This window comes from Lissotriton helveticus, chromosome 8 (genome assembly GCF_964261635.1).
Source record: "Lissotriton helveticus chromosome 8, aLisHel1.1, whole genome shotgun sequence".
NCBI lineage: Eukaryota > Metazoa > Chordata > Amphibia > Caudata > Salamandridae > Lissotriton > Lissotriton helveticus.
Window position 1 is genome coordinate 1470363493 of NC_136069.1, and position 18022 is coordinate 1470381514.

The following is an 18022-nucleotide window of genomic DNA, read 5'->3' on the forward strand; positions in this document are numbered from 1 at the left end:
ACATTCCGTTTTCCTTTAAGGAAAACGAGCTGCATTTCCCCCTAAAATTGCTTTATTTAAAACCAGTCACAGACATGTTGGCCTGCTGACCTCAGGAGACCACTATCCCTGTGATTTTTACAATTCCCAGGGGGGCGCAAACTGAGACCTTCCTCGTGAATATTAGTGAGGTAGGTCTGTTTGCAACCCACTGGGAATCGCTAAATGTGTGAAATACCCATTTGTACATTGCTGTTTGTGATTAACAAATATCAATTCACAAAATTTCACTAGTAGGTAATTGCAAACCCAAAGCTATGTACATCTGGCCCAAAGTCTTATAATGCAAATACAATGTAATCATGCATGTAGAATCAGCATTTAAACTTGATCTTGACCCTTTCAACTAACTTGTACTTCCTTTTCAGTGAATGCTTTCTGAAAAATTATTTTTTAACTATAAGAGATGTTTCAACTTTTACATAGCCTACTGGGTAGATTTTAGATTCAAAAGGTTAGAAGTGCACAAATATACATGGTAAGGTGACTCTGAATAAGAAGCTAAACCATACTCAACATTAGTTGATACAAACTAACATGATGACTCAAAGGATTATTGTTCTCTGATGTGATATGATGAGGAGGGATCCTGTTCCAAAGAAAACAATGACTGCTGATTGATGGAAGAAGATAAAAGATAAAAGAGTTGCAGATTTTCATAAAATGTATTGTTTATATAAGAGCATATTCCTAAAGTAGAGCACTCATGTGGAAGGATCATTAATGGCGTAGCAGCCTGAGCAGCGGACGGCACCAGCCTGAAACCATCGTCTGCCTCCCAGGTGGAACATGCACACTGTAGGCACAGGGCCTGGCTCTGTCCTTGTGTGCCCTGGCCAGTGGAGAGGTCCATGGCTGCTGGGGTGCTTGGGTGTGGACTGGGTGTTGGGTGGGCTCTTCTACTGGGGAGGAACCGACTGATGAATGTGTGAGTCTCTGGGGATGAGGGGTGGTCCCGGCCCCTGCCCCTCTGGGTGGAGCACAGCAGTAGGCCCTCCCAAGATGGAACCCATGCTCACCCAGCTTGACTCCACAGTGGGGAAACCGAATGGCAGTGCCTCCCCGGGCTTGGACCACCCCTGAAGGCCCTGCTACCCCAGGTCCTCCCGTGCCCAATCCCAGCATGACTGGGCTTTGGATGACCAAGAAGAGGCCCTTCTTGAGTGACAGGGCAGCCTGGAGGAGAAGGAGCCAGGGCCTGTGATGGGACCCTGGCTCCTCTTGTAGGAGGTGTGTGGGATGGGGAGCCACCTGGCTCTTCCCTTCCGGTGCCGCTGACCAGGGCAGGGGTGGGCTACCCACCAGCCCGCTGGCATGGCTCGGGCTGCCGCCCAAGTCAGGCACTCCTGATGCCACAGGTGCAAGTCTCTGGGGATGGGGACAATCCCTACCCTTCACAGAGGGGGACAGTAGTATGCTGTAGTGTAGTTCCTATAATACCCAATAGGCTCTGCGCATTGGAATAATATATCCTATAGATATGACATAGAACTTATGTCAGTAGGTCTCTATCGAATATACTAAACTTAATTGTGAATGCCAGCTAGCTCAGAGGTCACTAGAAACTTTCTCAAATACACAAGAAGGGATTAGTTTCTGACAACCGCATAAACATGACAACTTTGTTTTCCTAGGACTGGAATAACTATCTTCAGAGTCGTGGAAACAATAGATAAGTATTTCACTCAGTCAATCGTGCATGCTTCGTTTCTACAGATTTGCAGAGGAAATAGAGAGACAGGCGTTTTCAATAAAAGGTTTATTGAACTATCTTCTTACTCATGCAAGAGAGGTGAACTGCGACAATTGTTAGACAGAATACAAATTATAATGCGTACAGCGAGAAAAGTATTATGAAATAATAATGTAATAGCATTGTATGGGTTCTAAGCAATATAAAAATACATACATAAATAACACAGGCTAAAATACTCAACTGGTGCTTCTAAAATACGCCTACCCCAATGTACCTTACCTAGGTCTAGTACGAGGGAAGAAGTAAATATGGTCTTTAGCATAGGCTTAGTTTTTGCCAATAATCTACCAAAGGTTTCTCTAGGTTCTAATCAGCTCCATATCTTAGAATGAAGGAGGTCTGGTATCTCTGTCTCGGGACTCGATTTCCCAACACACCGCAAGGGGAGTCAGAAACACTGGAGCTGGATTTCTCAGCAGAGGAGGGCAGCTTCCTGATCAGTGCGTCATCTGGAGAGTCGGCTTCCTTCGGCACTTGCTGTAGCGAGCTGCGTCTGGCAAGTAGGTCGTCGATCTGCTCCAAACCACCGTGCTTTGCCATAGCAAGTGAAGGTATATTTATACCTTGAAGGTGTTTAGGAATGCCATGTTTGACATAAAGTTGGGCATATGAACGTCATGAATGAACCCCTAAGGAATAGATGTTAATTGTAAAACTAACTGATTTCTTGGAGAAATCAATATTCAAGCAAGGGGAAGTCCCTAACGGCTTAAGCTGGTTTTCCAAGAAATCGGTGTGACGTTTGGTGAACAGATGGAAGTAGCCATGCCTGTATTTGGGTTACATGGGCTATGCCTAAATAAGGGCTGGATTTCTATGCCTATATAAGGGCAACGTGAATTGTACCAATACAAGGGCATGAATTGGGAAAATCCATTCGGAATCTAAAACGCCATACAACAATGCCCTCCTGAGATGGAACCCACGGTCATCCAGGACAACTCCTCGGTGGGGAAACTGAATGGCAAAGCTTCTCCGGTCTGGGACCACCCCTTAAGGCCCTGCCACCCCAAGCCCTCCGGTGCCCGATTCCAGCCTGACTGGGCTTCGGAGGACCGAGGAATGGCCCTTCTCGAGGAGAAGGAATCCTGGAGGGAGGGACGCTGAGGGGGGAAATGTAGGCATGTGGGAGGCTGCCTCCACCACATGCTGACTGGCAGGGGAGCCTCCCCCGTCTGTCCCTGCACCACCAGGTGCAGGGATGGGGGCATGGTTCCCTTGAAGGGTGACCAGATGGTCGGACCTCCATGCACAAATCACTGGGAGGCAAGCTGCCCCCGGAAGAAGCCTCCTGAGAACTGGCCTCAGAGTGGATGGCTGCTCCTGTCATAGTTGGACTGCTGAGTGACTGGGTCCTGCGTCTGGTTGTCCCGGGTCACCTGGTCACTGGGTCGTCTTGGACCATCTGGTCGCTATGCTGCGTGATCAAATGGCCGGTCTGCCCGCCGGCTGGGTTAACTCAAACTTTTGTCCTCCCCCAGGGTTCTGTAAGTCCCCACTTCATAGTCGAGGAAAATGGGCTTCCCCGTCAGACCTGCGGGGTGAGGATGTGGCCTGGTCTTAACCCTCCAGGCTCCAAGAAGTTGGAAGGCACCTACTCAAGGCAGCACCCTGAGCCCACGGTATGGGGGCGACTGTACCCAGGGCAGTATTTCTGCAGGCCTGGTGAGGACTTTCTTGCTCCTCTACTGGGTTTGGGGTAAAGAGTGGAGACCAGCCCTTCATGAAGTCCCCCCCATCCTTCCCCCTGGGTCACTGAGCTGGAACAAAAGCCCAGGAGAGCCCTGAGAAGCCCTCAGCAAACGCCTGAGCCCGATCTCGAATGGCAGCGACTGTTGATGTCCCGTGCCACCCAGGAGGTCCTGTCGGCAGGCCCGGCACATGGCTTAGCATTCTCCTATGAATCAGCAGGACCTGGCAATGGGAAACGGAAGGCCCGGGAAGCCCTCTCCTCCCTTTTCCGGCAGGGAAGGCGGCCATGATCATGCCCTCGGCCAGTGCTCCAGCGGGGCCCGGGCTCCATGCGCTGGCCTTCCATGCTGCCAAGCGTGCGGCGAGGGTGGGGGATATGGGTTCTGTGGTCACGGACAGGGGGTCTGCCTGGGGAAGGTCCAGACTGGATAATTTGGCCTATTGGGCGACTGTGGGCTGCATGGTTAAAAACACACGACCGTGAGGGTTTCCGAGCCAGAGGATGGGGCTCCGCAGGGTCAGGGAGCCAGCAGGCCTGGTTCTGCGAGCCAACCAGAGCCCTGCATTCCTTTCTCCGGCCCGTAGTGTTGTAAAGGGGATGCTGCCCCTCTATGGCTGGTTTCAGAGGATCAGAACAGGGCCCGAGCCCCCTGCTGGGCCATGGGGTGGGCACCGTGGTCTGGGGCTCTCTCCTCTAGCCTGCTGTGTTGCAAAGGGCATAAGAAGGGGGTACCGCGGCCAAGGGAGTCCTTCCATACTTGGCTGGGTTCAGAATCACAGAATTAAGCCAGGGCTCCGGCGAGTCCTGGGGTGGGAGCCCCTGTCCTGACAAGTGCCTGGGAAAACCTTGAAGGGTTTACACACATGAGCTCTTGCTGAGTCTACTTTTCAGAAATTAAAAGCTTTCCACCATGGGTTTCACACCCAATTCTACCACTAACTGGAAGGAGGTTGAACACACACAAAAAATTAGGAGAAATGGGCTATGTCCCAGTAAAATGACTGAAAGCTGGAAAGATGGTGATTTTAGCACCGCAAACCCTTAGTTGAAGCTAATTGCAGGGAAAAAAACTGACACTTTCTTCAACAGCACTTGTTTCCCCCCAAAAATCCAAATGTAGCTGTATTTTGGCAAATGTATCGATCCCCTCCGGAGGAATCTACACACCCTGGGTACCTTTAGAATCCCCAGGACGTTGGAAAAAAAAGGATGCAAATTGGGCATGGATACCTTATACGGACAAAAAAGTTTTAGGGGCCTAGAGGCGAACTACTCCAAATAACCAGAAAAGGGCTTAGCACAAGGGAGGGGAAAGAAGACCTGGCAGCAAAGGGGCTCAAATGTGACTTACATTCGGTGACAAGGGCATTGGTTTGCATGCGTGTATTTTACTGTTTTTTCGTATTTGTAGAAAAAAGGAAAGCTAGGTGCAATGTGGCATACGATAAGCTTCCGTAACGTAGTAATAAACTCTTGTTTTATTTTGCAATCTAAATCACACTGCCGATGGCGGTAGTCTGAAGTGAAGAGAAAGGCGAACATTTTTTTAAAAATCGCCCCTAAGCTTCGATCACGATATTTTGAATCATAAAATGCATCATTTTTTAGGTCACATTATGTTGCTTCACAGCTGATGACGTTGTACTTTGTTGTTTCAGGGTTTAGGTGATGATCCAGCTTTAGAGAGTCCCTCCAGCGATAAATAACTTAATGTAGCATAAAACCCTTCTCCGATTTCCATAATTCATCCTGGCTGTGAGCTCCACGCCTCGGTTTAGCCGGTTTATTAGTCAAAACAAGTCAACATGCTGCCGCTTTCCAAAATCAAACTGTTTTCCTTCCACTTAATAGAGTGCATAATTATCCTACAGAAGACTTCCGAATACTAATTGGCTGCCGTTGGTGGCTAAATTAATTACAAAGGGAAATATTGCAACAAGTTTGAGCCTGCAGGTGCTACGCATAATTAAAACAAAATCTCCCTTTTGTTTGTTCGTGTAATAATTGGCGCTTAAAAGCACATTGCATGCATAAAAGATGTATAATGTGGGAGTTCACTTTAAGAAAAGTTCAGATTATTTATTGCTTACCTTTTTTTGCCAGCCCCCTTTGCAAATGTCATTCTATGGAATCTTATGCCAGCCAGGGCTGAGCAAACTCATTTTTTTTTCTCATATGGCTCCCTTTGCAAACACATTTAAGTCTGGTCAATTTGTACTTACAAATCTGCAGCTTTTAGGAACAGGGGAGGATAAATCCACAGGCACACAATCAGTAACTGTTTGTATGCCAAGCTGTTTGTCAGCCTGATCTGACAGCGTCAGGCCATTCACTCTTTGTCAACTGTCAGTCTAAAACCGTTAACCTGCTTGGGTCTTGTGGTGTGGGGGTGTTAAATCTCCTTACCACCACTGTATAATGAACAGACTGTTTCATTAGCAGCACAATCCCCTCTGCCAATCCAGCCCAAACAACTTATTTCACAATTTGTGAGCGGAATTGAATTTGGGGGGGAGTTGCTCACAGGAAGGGTAGGGGGTTGGCTGGAGTAGGTGGGTCATACAATGTACTGAGGGATCAGTGTATTAGGACAAGTGCCCCAGTCAATTTCATCAGGCCTCCATGGGCCGGAGTCGCGCAAGGCTTGCCGCATGCAGATCAGCGGATTAGGGGCGCCCAACATCAGGTCAAGGGCCGGGAGGGGAGCTGATAAACACCCCAAACCTGAGAACAGATTTTCCTTTCTCCCTGCACCACTCATGAAGTGCCATGCCAATCCTGGTGAATGGCGTTAGAGTTTACTTAGGGGGGCTTTCTTTGTAAAGACACTCCCTCCATTTTCTGAAGCCTGTTTCAGGCGGTCTCTCCGGAATACATTTGACCGTGTGTCGAGGTGGGGTGCACAAAAAATAAATCCACATCTCAACTCTAGCCTTTGTTTCAAGGTGTGTGAACTAAAACGAAAGGCATGCTGGGGAAATCTACATTTCAGTTGCTGCTAGTTTGAATATAATGCAGATAAGGCTTTCTTCGACTCTCCAATCAAAAAATGTTTTATCAATGAAAACATTAATTTCAGGTGCAGAATTAAATTTACACAAAAGTACGGAGATCAAATTTAGTATTGCTTCTTTTGTTCCTAGTAAAATCATATTTCCCAAACCTAAAAAGGAAGGGCTTTAAATTGCAATATAACCACATCTATACTAATTTACCTACCTTTTGCTAATTTGTGAAAGTTGATACACAGTAAACACCTTCATTACCCATGAACTTTTTACACAATACAGAAGCGTTGATAGAACCGCTGCAGTTATGATCAGGCCCGAATTTCCATTGGAATGGCATTTTTTGTTTTCTTAACTTAGACGCCGTTTGACAAGTCTGCATGAAATTTATCTGAGAACAAAGTTCATCCAATGTATGTTTGCCATGGTGAGTTTCGTGCAGATCCAACGGGAGAAAAGGATCGGGGGATCAAAAAAGTGACTTATGTACCATAGAATTATTTGAGCTCCTGCACATAAAAATCCCTGAAGAGAACTATACCAAACATTTTGGAACTTTACTCAGGTAAGTGACTTTGGTCCGGGTTCTCACCCTAAGGTATGGGCAGGGCTAGATTTAATTGGGTCGAGTTTAAAGGTCGATAACATGAGAACCATCAACACTGGGTAGAATTGACATCTGTAATGTGCAGTGCTTAGATGAGGAAAAAGTGTGGAACAAAGTGCTATGCATAAAAAGCACAAAAAGATACATAAAGTGCATTGTAAAAGTAAGGATTATTAAGGTCTTCAATTTAAATTATACAATAGGTGTGCAGCCCTCACTGTTGGACCAATAAGAATGCGCTCCAGGGAGAGCACGGAGAACCGGTGCTGTGGGATTGACAGGCTTGTGCAGGCTAGACAAAGAGATGCTTCGGTGAAAAATGGTCCACTGGCCAGTTTTATTCCACAGGACAACACTCACCAGGCCAGAGTCTAGATGCACCTCAAAGTCCGAACCATCTGCTCACTTTACTGTGGCCCAACCATTGTCCTTCAAAGTGCTTCACTTCTTTCTCTAAAAGTTTCAAGGTCATTCACCCGCTCCAATGGCAACTCCTGCCCCATTGAATCCTGATTTGTACTGCGACAACTCTTCTTCATGATAATCATGGGCCCCAGTTGTCACCCACTGCCGAGCAACTTCACTGGTCCATCTTTCCCTGACAGGCCCCTCTGCTTGCTTACCTTTATAGGTCCTTGCCGGAGGAGTACCGAAGTAGGGCTTACAGAGCTGGGCTTGCTGACTGCGAGGGCACAGGCAGCATTTTGATAGCGGTGAGCACTACACACAAACTCAAATGTCAATACTTTTGATGTGTTTATATTTTAAGAATTAATACATTATGGCTGGCAGACGATATGCTTCTATTTTATGAAACATATATTCTGGTGACAAATTCTCCATTCTGTATCTTCGAGTCACGCCTGCTTCCACTGTTTACAGTCACAGCCTTCCCAACTTGGCCTGACCACAGAAAGGCTCACTCATCACGTAGGGTCTGATTACGATCTTGGTGAAATGTGATACTCCGTAAAAAACGTGACGGATATCCTGTCCGCTGTATTACAAGTTCCATAGGATATAAAGATCGGAATTAGGCCCTTAGTCAGGATAAACTGTGTGGCACAAGGCACACAGAGTGACTGACTGTGCAAGGCCTAATTACACCCTGTACTGTTAACCAAGAAGTGAAGCAGGTCCTCTGCAACCCCTGTCAGTCTGGGGAGTTTCAAATGGACATTGCTGGAGTCTTCCGCAGCACCGCTGCATTAGGTGCCACAGAGTGCACTGACAAGCTCCTCGGTATCCTAGCGGCATCTATTCTGCGTTGGTACTCATACCTTATGTGAGCCTGTCATGCTGTCCATCGAGTACCATTACTCTCTCGGGCTAAAGAGAAGTTCTGGTAGTGATGGGTAAAAAAATTGGAAGTTCTGGTACTCAGTACTGGTGAGAATCAGCCCCTTTATAGCACTGGTTTAATGAAAATAGCATTTAAAAATGTTTTGGTGGGCTTGGAAGTCAAACATTTTATAGATATCTGAGCTGTTGCTAAATGGGCAGACTAAATGTAATTTTATTGGATGTATTCCGGATGCAGTTCTATTATCAGTACATTGGTGTAGGCTTAAATCAAGGTGGGAAAGAGCATTTGATGTAGCAGGCAACATTTCGTGGGACTTTCATTTCTAGACTTAAGGCACCTCTCCAAATGCTGTTTTTCTCAGTTACCTAGGAGTGTCACCAAGAGACCTACTCCAAGGTAGAATAATCCTTACAAATTCCATTATTCATTCATTCACTCCAATCACTGACTGACCTACACTACTGTTGGTCACTTTGTGTTCATCTTACTCTCCATTTGCTTCCATTTTCAATCGGTTCTCCCTCTATTGTTTTTTCACAAAAGTTTAGCTTGTATTTTATGTTATTCTCCATCTTGCTCATCTTCTGTCTATTCACATCGTTTATGGCTTACAGTGCCATTTCTGTTTCATTGCCTTAAACACATTTATTCTTTTACTATTTCCAATTGGCTGCTCACATTTTTCTGTATAAATCTCTTAAAAATGTATGCTCCACTTCTCCATGCCTTTTTCTCATATTGGTTGGCTGTGATTTCACAGAATAACACATTAATAGAATATCAATTCTGAGACACTATTTCACTTAAACTGATAATCAAAATGTTCAAGATGAACGGCATTTACCTTTTGGTAGACACCAAATCATAGAATGTCTTTTTATCCGAAAATGCTTTTTAAAATGTTTTAAGATGTAAATATCATGAAAACTGGTTCTCTCTGTTCTACAATGTTTGCACAGGTGCATTTCTCTTCCCACCCTTGCCTATGCAGGTGTTGTTGCTGGGTTATGTTTCTCTTTTAAAAAAATGCTTTTCCAGGAGGTTACCATAACCTCTGTTTCCTCAATCTACTTCACACCCTTCCTTTTGCATGTCTTATTGCTTGGTTATGTTTCCCTGTTTCAGCGGATTATCCGAACCTCCATTTTTTCTATCCACTGAGTTTTTCCCTCGCATATACTTTCTGCCTCTCTTCAACTCGTTACATCCCCATTCTTGATTTTTGGGAGTACAAATCCCATCTCTTTCCTTAATACATTTTAAAATTATGTTATTTCTCCCTCTCTGATGTTCCCAATTTTTTCAACTATTTTGTTGGTGGGGGCTCTCATCTAGTCCTTCATTTTTCATCCCGACCCTTCCCTTTCCTCAACATTTGTGCCTTATATTTCTCTCAGCTTTAATATTAAAACCATGCTCTTCAACTAACTGTAATTCACAACGTGATTCACAATTTTCTTTCAAAATAAGTTTAATAAAAGATATTCATTTTTACGTTTTCATTTTATATTATTTTTGCACAAACGGCATTTGTATTAACTTGTTCTCCAGTAAATAGATTTTGTAATTTTAGGAAAGTTATAATTTTATAATTTCTTTTCTCAGGCATGGTATGTTTTCTTATGACTATAAACAGCTATGTCATTAACTTTTTTGTGTTTCAAAGATTTCAGGGGCATATTATCAAGGACCGGTGTTAAAATTATCGCCATTTTATCGGCAGGAAACTGCCAATAAAACGACGATAATGGGCTTGATAATATGCCCTTGTTAATTCCCATAGAAGCCCATGTTAACATCAGAACATGGACTTCTATGGGAATTAACAAGGGCGTATTATCAAGCCAATTATCGCCGTTTTATCGGCAGTTTCCTGCCGATAAAATGGCGATAATTTTAACACCGGTCCTTGATAATATGCCCCTCAGTGTTTCCTTCATGACTCTGGAATACCATACCTGTTTCGGCATGTCTTCGCCTTTTATTGCTTTTCCTCCCCTTTTCTTTCCCCGTTCGTCAGCTTATCTTTTGTTACATTTTTCAGCTGCATTTACTTCTAAATACTTTGCATTTTAGCTAGTAAAAATGAAAAATCGGATGTTATAGCCGCTTGCAGTTCTACTTTGAACTCATCGTAAAAATATGGCTTACTTATTTCACACAACAGTAGTAAACTCTTGTGTGTATCCCTTCATACACATATATAACAGAGCAGGTCCCAGGTATCTCTGAAGTGACATACCATTTTACCTCTTTATTTACCTACACTCACCTGTGATGAACCCATTTGTCATCTATGCATGAGTTCATTGCTTGAGTCCACTCCTGAATTATGCCTCTCTCATTTAGTAAGATATCTTTTATAGGCGGTTCCAATCGATTGCTCACAAAAGATTTCCTTTTCGCTCCTAAATCAACAATCATGACTCCACTGCTGAAAACAAGACATAGCTGGCGAGTAAAGCATCCGCAGAATGGACTAATACTTTGGGACACAAACTTTTGAAATAGATCCAAGTCTGAAGAGCTCATTCATATTCCTGAACTAGGTGGTTTAATCGCCCACGACAAATACTGTTACTGAATGGTCACAGTATTACTGTGGGAGGTTCTACCTCCTGATTAAGAGTTCCACAGGCCATAATGGTGAATAACGTGTAGTTGTGGTCTTACCAAATAATAAAACTGAGTACAAGTCTCAGTTCCTATCCAATTTCCCTGCACAAATTCCTCCAGGTAACACCTGGTGGATTTAGCACAGGGAAAAACCTAATGGTCCAAGCGCTGTACGATCTGACCTGGAACAATATTGACCATTTGATGTGCATCAGTAATTTGCACCAAGCATCACTGATGTAGGGTGGTTCGATCACTGGGCAATAGAAAATTACTCATTGATTAAAAGTATTCCATAATGGAATGGGGAGTTGCCAAATAAATCAATTTCAACGCAATGATTTCTGTGAGCTGTTCTCCAATTCCGGCCCTTTTTTGGGGTCCAAATCTGAGAGGTTTGATCCTATTAGTGTGTCCTCTTCCACTCCTTGGACTATACCACCTGTGAAATCATAGCAGTGAGGACCACTGTACCCGTAGAGCTAAACTGCATTCCTTTTACAATTTTACACCATAAAAAGTTTACTTGGCCAGGGCATCGTGGGAGACCAGCCCCTGGTTACACATTCAAGCTATGCAGTACTAACAATAAAGTCATCACTAGTTTTGCTGTACATTCCTTATTTGAAATAGGGCAATATGCTTATCCTCTCTTCAACACTACTGGGTCCAGTTGTATATTATTATTATTACCCCAGCCCAACTACTTACCTATACTCCCCTTGAGATGTAATGGTTAGGTCAGTGTAGCGGATGTGATGTTGTTATGTGATATATTACTGCTAGTGTAGTGAGGGTTAAACCGAGGCTCCAATTGGCTGAAACCTTGAAAACCTATTTATTAAAATACAAGACAAGAGAAGATTTTCTTTTCGAAAAGACCAGCATATATAAGAACTATAAAAGATTTTTGCTGGTCGAGGATTCTATTTCCATTAATGGCCTCCTTGTTCAGCAGGAGTCTGAATATATGCAGAGGGGGCCTGAAGGGTGGCCTGCTGACATCAGTTTACAAGCCAAGTTCCTGGTTAACCGCGTCTTGCAGAAATCCACACATACATTTTCACCATTGTTTTATTGAACGTTAATGGCCTGCATTTACTTGGGGGCGCACATAACACCTCAATTAAGGATTTGTGTCTGTATAGTCAGGGTTAAATGTGCAGTTGAGGGGCGGAGCTGTGGGGGAGCCGGAGTAAAAAGAAGCAGACCAGAATGTAAAATCCATGCCGGTGGGTAGGGTGGTGAGAACCATTTTTTCATGCAGGCGCTCACCTCTTTTTTTCCCGAGTGATCAATGGGGCGGTGCCCGCGTGGCAGTTGAATGGTGTTCGGAGGTGTGGCTCGTTTCAGCCATTTAATCTCAGTTGAATGGGGACTGTGTTCCCCATTTTTTCTGTTTTTGGTCCAGGGATCGCAGGCAGCTGGTCAGTGGGAAGTAACAATGACCGTAAGGCTAGAAGGGGGCAAGTGCTTGTCTGCAGATGCCTGCGCCCCCCGCCGGTGACCTTGGCTGTGCGCCTTCGCATGGCGCCTTGTTCGGGCCAGCGGGGGGCTCGCTTTTCGAGCCACTGCCATTGTGGGGGAGGGAGCGGATACCTGAGGTTTTTTTTGTGGCGGCCTAATAACATTTAGACCTGATAGACACGGGTAACAAGGGACAGAGACTTGGGCCAATATGTGGCAGGCTGCTGGAAGCAAAACAGAAAAACAAAACCCCTCATTTTCAGAAGGGGCTTTTCAGCCGTAATTAGCCTTTAAATGAATGTCGGATTGGTTTTCAGATCTAAATTCTCCGGGTAACGTTTGGATAAAAAAAGTAAATTATAGGTTGCCGCTACAGATGTGAACATGCTTGCGGCCTTAATTAAATAATGTGATTGGTTAATGCCATGCGTGCTTGCAGCTGCCGTAGTAACATCATTTTAGGTGGACGACTGCGCGATGCGGAACCGTATTGCACTATTGTGTTAGTTGTTTCCCGGATTTAGTGCATTTTACTCTTTTGATTTTCCTGTGAGGTACGGAAATTGTAAAATATGTTTATTTATGGCGCATGATGGGAAGTTTGTGGCGGCCCATTGAGATGCAAGGCGGGATGGGGTCTTCTTACTACATAGGATTGCGCTTGGTTTGGGTCACAAACCTACTAAAATCATAAATAAGGCTGATTTACAAAATATTTTTGACTGGTACTATAGCATGTCCTTGGTGGTAAATTAAGGCAGTGTGTGACCATTACACCAGTTACCACCGAAATATGAAGACATGATTCTGGAGGTGGTAGTGTGTGACATGAAAGTTTGTGCATATTTCCCGTGAGGCATTTTGCTGTACAGCTGTATTTTTGTGCTGCATTATTACAATTACATTTTGTTTTGTTGTGCTGTAGTTATTGTGTGGAGCTCTGTTTTGACTGTCTAGTTGTAATGTGCCATGTTATGCTTCGATTGTGGTGGTATGTTACTTTGTGTAGGCTACTGTGATATTTTAAGATTTTAAATTTGATGTGTCAGCAAACACTGCTATATTTCCAAGCAAAAGCAGCAAATGCTTTGCATTTCCTGTGGCAAGCAACAATGTACCACCGTCTAAGGTGGAAAATATCACTGTTTCTGCTCTTCAACTACTTAAAACACCAGTCATCCCAAAACTTTGCCTAACACCATTGTTTCATTTATGTAACACAGCACACTTGTGCAATTTTATCATTTTAATTGTTAGAGTGTGAGTAGTTCGCTGTTTTAGCGTTTCACGCATAACTCCAAAATGTGTACATTTTTACAGCTCCTAAAGGAGTTGTACAAAGAATGTTGCCTGTTTCACAAGAAACAGAGGCAGAAATGAAATGGTGCTTGATAGTCTTGTTGAGAATTTTTCTAGGTTTTATGCATAATATGAGATTTAAAAGCTAGTGACAAATGCAATCTCAAGACAGCAGTTCGAACTGCAGTAGGCTGCAGTTTGTGTTTGCATCTATGGATCAAAGGTGAGTTTTTGTGAAAACATGTATGTGAGAGAGATATTTTTTATTTTTGTAGTGCACAGGTAATCAATGATATAATCGGCGTGCTTTACTGGTAAGAGTGCAGCACTAGAAATAAAGGGCTAGGGCACCCACTATAGACATGGTAGGGGCCACCGTGGAAGTCCCAAGGCCCCAAGTCCCCAGCCGGCTCCCCGCATACAGCGCGAGCCCGCATTGCTCCCACCCTCAGGGAGCAGCTACTAATGCTGCTCTATGTGGGTGGAAGCAGTATTTGTATCTGTTTCGCTGCTCCTGCCTGCTGGGAGCGGACCTGGTGTTTGCTCCACCTTGGTGGGAGTTTTGAAAATGCTCCCACCAACAGACAGCAAACACAGGTTTCCCTGCCCGCAATGTTTACCATACATTTATGGATTTATCAAACGTGTCACATAATTTGCCATATAGCTTGCAGATTTCACCAAAAAGTGTTTCTAGATCAAATAGATAAACCTAATGCTGCCTGAAAAGGTGCCACATAATGCTGCAGAATTTGCATTTTCTTGACTCATAATTTGGTCCTCCATTGCTAGATAATCTTAGAGGTTCTGACAAGGGTAAAGTGGCGGAGAAACCTGCTGCATTTCTTTGGAAATGCCCAATTAGAGTTGGCGAAAGGAACAAGAAATCCTCCATGTTAAATCCAGCTTCCAGAGGAGACACAAGCGGGCACTCTGGTATCCCTGTGAATGCTGATGTTTATTTAATCACCAAAGGTGACTACATGTTTACCATGCCTACATGTTTAGGTAGTAAGCTCTGACTTGCTCATGACAAGCTTACAGGGATCAAGGACCAGTATATATATTTATGCACATACAGGGTCATATTTATCAAAGGGTTGCATCACTTTTGCACCACACAACAGGGTGCAAAAGTGACACAACCCTTAAAATGCGATTTATCAAGCCACGCAAGGCCCCCTTCCATAGCTCCGAGTGGCTTGATAAATAAACAGTAACACATCTCAGCGCCAGTCGCTGGATTGCGTTACTCTGCCCCTGGGAGGCGTTCCATGGGTGGTGCATGGGTGTTCCCACGCAAAACCCATGGATTTTGATACATTCCCATATTTACCATTAGTAGTAGACCTGGGAATGCGTCAAAACTGTTGCTCATCCCCAGGTGATGCATAAAAAAGAGAAATATCTTTATTTCTCCTCGTTTAGAAAGAGGGAAATGCCTGAGGGGATTGTTTATGTGCAGGACGGTGTCCCCTCCTGCACAAGAACAATCCTGCCTGAAACACAGGCACACTAGTACCATGGTGCCTGCGTTGGCGCATGGCAGCACATTGTGCTCCAGAGCTGGGAAAAGACAGGACCGTGCCATATTATATTAAATATGGAGCGTTTCCGCCCTTTCCCTGCCACATAGAGCAGGAAGGTGACTTGCTGCGCCTCCCTGCATGACATCTTCATAAATATGCCCGACAGTTCATTGATCAATTACCACCAATAATATAAAAGACATACTGTGAGAGCAAGTACAAAAGAAAAAAAGTGTAATAAAGTGACATAGAAGCAGAAGCATAACACAGGCCCTTTCAGCCACTGCAGCACCGGGAGGGGTCAGTCACGGCCGGCAGTGGGAGTAAATGCAGGGCGGTGATGTGGGGAGGGGGAGGCGCAGGGTTGGGGGTAACAATGTATGGATTACGGAATTTAACAGGTAAGTAAACATTTAAATAAATGAAACAAAATTTGTTGCGCGCACTGCATCGCATTTTGGGATGCAGTGTACTCAACGAAATTCGTTTTATTTATTTAAATGTTTACTTACCTGTAACACTCTGTAATCCATACATTACTACCCCCGCCCTGCTCCTCCCCCTCCCCACATCACGGCCCTGCATTTACTCGCACTGCCGGCCGCGGCTGGGAGGGGTCCTCTCAGGGGCCCCTTAAATCCTTCAAGGGGGCCACATGCAGCTCAATGGGAGTCTCCGGGGATCCTCTTTACATTCTGCAAGGGGCCTTATCAATATGCATTACGCCACTGCATAGATGTGGTAATATGAAAACTTACAATTGCACACCACATGTAGTGCTCATGACTTCACCCTTAATGAGACAGCTGTGATTTCAAATGTCATAAATAATCTTAGAGATGAGAGTCCATATCATATGATCCTTAAGACTATGAAACAGACAACTGTGAATGTAGTATTATTAAGTAATTTTGTTATATGTTGATATTGATTTATGTTGGTTTGTTAGTTGTTGTCACCTATTGCTAATTGCGAGGAAGGATTTTTTTTTTACATTTTCCGTGGCTTTACATGTACTCTAGCTCCCATTTATTGAGATTTCAGTTTTTTTAAATAAAAAGCACAAAAGAAGAAGTGCGAGCTGTTGAGCGCTACAAAACTGGTTTCTATGGTCCTTTCAAATTTTAACAAGATATGTAAAGCTGACATGACTCGGCAGTTGTCTCAGTAAAACCACCATGGCTGGTCATTTTTAGCTCGAAGTCTACCATACAGGGCATTTGGACAAAATATTGATTTGTAAATACTGGGAGACAAAGATATCGAAAAAAATATTGTGATGCAGAAATATTGTTGTCAAGAATATCGTTTTTTCAGGTAAGTAATATCGTTGTTGTAAATATTATTTTCAATAATATAGTTGTAAAGAATATTGTTTTTTCATTCATTTTATGTGTTTTAGTTTATATATAATTTTATATTAGTATTGCTTGTATAAATAGTATGACTTTAAAAAAATATATTTTGTAATTTTAAGTCATTTAGAATGTTTAATTTGATTGTTAATAGTAATTTATAGTGTTTTAGTGGGTTGTCGGGTTTGAAGGGGGATAGGGTGGGAAGGTATTTTATTGATATTCATTATGGATATTGTTCAGAATTGATTTATTTTACTTATATTTTAGGTGCGGGTTTCTACCTTTGTAGGGATATAGGCTGTGAAGTTAATTAGGTAATATATAATTAACAATTAATTTATAATTGATTATTAACAATTTAATTGATTATTAATTATGTAAATTGTGTAATAATCATATATTTTCTTTTTTTGTGTTTGTGTCATAATCATATATTTTAGTCATATTTTAGGGGCTGGTTGCTGGGTTTGTAGGTGTATACGGTGTGAAGTTAATTAAGTAATAATACATTAATAATTACTTATTAATATATTATTATTTATTGAATTGATTATTAATGATGTACATAATGTAATATTGATTCATTTTAGTTATATTTTAGTTGCAGGTTGCTAGGTTTCTAGGAGTACATGGAAGGTAGTTGATTAAATAATAATTAAACAATAATTACTAATGTATAATTACATATTTAATTGAATAAGAATTATATAAATTGTCTAATAATTTTATACTTTAGCTATATTTTAGGTGTGAGCTGCTTGGTTTGTTAGATTGTAGGGTGGGGAGTTAATCAATAATTAATTACAATTAACTATAAATTGTTAATTATTTAATTGTTAAATAATTATGTAAACTGTGCTATACTTATTTATTTTCATTATATTTTAGGTATGGGTTGTTAGGTTTGCAGTGGCATAGGGTGGAAAGGTAGATTAAGTAATAATTAAATAAACATTTTTGAATTGAAAAGTTGCACAGATTGGAGTGGGAGTAGTAAATCTTACCCTTTCGAAGTCCAGCACTTTCCCTACCGTTACACAGACAGGAGAGGGAATAGTGAATGTAACCCATCCGAAGACCAATGCTTTCTCTACTCTTGCACATACTTGAGTGTGAATAGTAAATGTAATTCCTTTGAAGTCTAACACTTTCCCTAATGTTGCACAGACAGGAGTGGGAATATAAAAGTCACCCCTCGGTAGTCCTACGCTTTCCCTACTGTTGCTTAGACTGGAGAGAGAATAATAAATTTAACCCGTCCAAAGTCCAACGCTTTCTCTACTATTGCAATTACTGGAGTGGAAAGATTAAACATTACCCCTCCGAACTCCAATGCTTTCCCTA